We start from the raw sequence: 3,519 nt of genomic DNA on the forward strand, positions 1-3,519 counted from the left end.
AGGTACTTTCTAGGAGAAGCCAATAGTCAGTGCAAGTGGTTTAGATGGGACATCCGGGTGGGTTTCTTAAATTAATATGAATATTGTCAAATCAAGTCAGGTCTAGTCACTTTTTAGTGTCATTTCGACCATAACTGTTGGTACAGTACACAGTAAAAACGACACAGCGTTTTCCAGGACCATAGTGTTACATGAAGCAAAACAAAAACTACACTGAACTACGTAAAAACAACACAAAAACTACACTAGTCTACATACCTACCCAGGACTGCATAAAGTGCTCAGAACAGTGCAGGCAGTACAATAAATAATAAGAGATTTAGTGCTTTTAACGATCTCTACGGAGGAGCCGTCAATGTTCAGCGGGAAGTGGTCGCTCTGTGCCCTCCTGAAGTTAACGACCATCTCTTTTGGGTTTTTTGTTCAGACTCAGAGACAGGTCGTTCGCTCTGCACCAGTCCGTTAGCCGCTGCACCTCCTCTCGGTAAGCTGACTCGTTGTTCTTGCTGATGAGACCCACCACGGCCGTGTCATCGGCGAAATTGATGATGTGATTCGAACTGTGTGTTGCAGCACAGTCGTGGGTCAGCAGAGTGAACAACAGTGGACTGAGCACACAACCCTGGGTGTAAACTCACACTCTCCTTCTCAGATCAAAATCAAAGCTGCATCGATTCGAAGTTAAATACAAATAATAAGCAGGGTGTCTCAGAGGGGTGTCTCAGAGGTACAAATCAATTGTAAGATTCCAGTGGAATGCTCAGCTTGATAGACGCCTAGTCACCCGGGCATTGCAACCATTAAAAATCACGAGTGCTCTAAGTGAGGCTCGAACTCACAGCCTCGGCATTTCTCCGCCGTGTACTGCCATATAAGTACCGCGCGCTAACCGATTGCGCCACTAGAGCCCAGTGCTGCAAAGACGTGTTTTTTTTTCCATGGAAAGAAAATCTAGAAGAAAATTACAGATATCATAGTGCATAGAGCCAAAAAATCTATACAACCCGTGAAAAGGCCGTTCGGCCCACAATGTATTGTCATTCCAGCTAAAAATCAAATCAAATGCACTCAAACTCTAATCCCTCCTTCCTACCCTGTCCATATCCCTCGATCTTCCTGACATCCGAGTGCATATCGAGTCAACAAATGTGCACATCAAATACCACCTATAAATTTGCTGATAATGGAAACATTGTTGGTCGAATCTCAAATGGAGACGAGAGGGCGAACAGAGGTGAGATATGTCAACTAGTTGAGTGGTCTCGCAGCAACAGGCTTGCACTGAACGTCAGAAAGACGAAAAAGCATATTGTGTACTTTAGGAAGGAGAGAGATACCAATCCTCATAGAGGGACCAGAAGTGGAGAGAGTAAGCAGTTTCAAGTTCCTGGGTGTTAAGATCTCTGAGGACTTAACCTGGTCGCAACATATCGATGCAGTTATGAAGAAGGCAAGACAGCGACTATACAGTACTTCATTAGGAGATTAACGAATAGACTCAAACAACTTCTGGAGAGCATTCTGACAGGCTGCGTCACTGTCTGGTATGCGGGGGGGGGGCGGGTGGGCGAGGAGTTGCTACTCTACCGGCTGGGGAGATGGGGAGCCTTATGATCATGCCGATGTAAGCAGAGAGCTATGGATGGTGGAGAACAAGTGAGCACTCAGTACTCAGTAGGCGAACTTTTACAGACTTTCCATGAGCGAGGGTGGCAGGCGACAATTGCAGTCTGATTCTTAAGGGAACAGCGGCATCCAACCATTTTCCGGCGGAATGTCATGTTGAGACTTGGATGGCGGTCTTTGTTATGTTGGAAAAATGATGCTGGAGCTCTTCCCTGGTTGGGAACTGAAGGGTACTTCATCCTCTCTTGAATCTTTCTCTGTGCGTTTGTTACTCTGTGTGTCCAGACGCCACGTTAGGGCTGAACACTTGAATTTTCATTATAGTTGATTATCCGCTCGCAGTGCTTCATTTTCATAGGCAGATCATGTGAACTTTCACCTAACTTTTGCACTCGAGGTCCCTCCAATAATATATCATCAATGCCGTTAAATCTGGGACACCAAGTGAGAGGTTGCTAGTTACCGACCCACTGGCTAATGGATCATGACAGTCAGTCTGCCTTGCTACATCGGTCCTGTAAGACTGAGAAAATAATCATTTCCCAAACTCCCCAAGTGTTTTCCATTGATAATCTCCTTGTGAATTCTGCTCCATCAAATTCGCAATATCTGACACAGCAGCATATAGTTAGAGGGGCAAACAGACAAAAACAGACAGCAGAAGGCACGCAGCAGGACAGACGAATAGATAGATGGATAGATAGATAGATAGATAGATAGATAGATAGATAGATAGATAGATAGATAGATAGATAGATAGAGAGTTAGATAGAAACAGACAGACAGTTAAGCAGACCAGAAAGACAAATAATCTACAAATCAGCAAAGAAGTACGAGACACGAGGCAAGAACTACAAATAAGAAATGTGTGTGTGTGTGTGTGTGTGTGTGTGTGTGTGTGTGTTTGTGTGTGTGTGTGTGTGTGTGTGTGCGTGTGTATAAATATCAGCATTATAGATAATTACTCAGGGATGGATGTTCTTACTCAGGGATGAAGATTCTTACTCGAGGATGGAGAATCTTACTTAGGGATGGATATCCCTAAGCGTGGCTTAATCGGATGCGAGGAAGGGACAGAGCATCGCCAGAGAAGCAGCGAGAGGGCAGTTCGGCCGGTGTAAAAACAAACGACGTCGCAGTTCATTCCCGATCCTTGCCAGCCGGTCAGGTGGATGATCAGATGTCCTCTTCGCTCTGCCTCCGATGCCTGTGGAGACCGCCGCAGGCGGGGAACATCGATCGAAGGTCAGTGGAGTGAGCTTCACCAGAGAACGCAGGATCAACCGCGTGGTCCGTACACAGGGATTCCGGAGACCGGGTGATTTTTTTTCTGATGTAGAAGCGACATTTTTGTGAACAACGAAAATGCAGTAGCATGGGTCGCAGAGTGGTAACGAAATCTCTGCGTCAAATGCCTACATCTGAAGACACTCAACACCTTCCGTTAACGAATGCTAAAACTTACAGATCCAATAAACCTGTCCCTCCATATTAGATGCACCTGATATGGACAAGTAGTTACCACTACTCAACACCAGAATGTCTCTAATATTTTTTAAACTTCCGTATGAAACACGTCTTCCTCCGTTTCGAAAATTGAACTTTAGATTCGCCGCTGATATCTGAAATGTTTCATGTTCGGCAACTTCCTGGTAAAACCCTTCTGCAGCGGTTTCAGTGCAATCACAACGAAACTTTATGATGCTCTTATTAGACCATAATTATACGTCACTGCGTCATGACCTTTCCGGTTTGTGAGGGCAGGTATTCGGAATGTGTTGAAATGCAGTCTACCCAGTCCCTACACTCATTCCTGTTTGAAATCCCATTTCCTTACCCTTCTCTATATCAGCAAACAAGAACCCTGTCATTCTTTGTCAATATCCCAACCCG

General features: G+C 45.1%; 1 non-coding gene across 1 annotated transcript; it reads right to left on the reverse strand.

Annotated features, from left to right (window-relative positions):
• Window positions 1-814: 814 nt before the first annotated feature.
• trnai-uau (transfer RNA isoleucine (anticodon UAU)) lies at window positions 815-908 on the reverse strand. Its single transcript has 2 exons — window positions 871-908; window positions 815-850 (listed from the first exon to the last, which is right to left on the reverse strand). It is a non-coding gene; the product is annotated as a tRNA-Ile (tRNA).
• Window positions 909-3,519: the final 2,611 nt, after the last annotated feature.

Source organism: Hypanus sabinus, unplaced genomic scaffold (genome assembly GCF_030144855.1).
Source record: "Hypanus sabinus isolate sHypSab1 unplaced genomic scaffold, sHypSab1.hap1 scaffold_306, whole genome shotgun sequence".
NCBI lineage: Eukaryota > Metazoa > Chordata > Chondrichthyes > Myliobatiformes > Dasyatidae > Hypanus > Hypanus sabinus.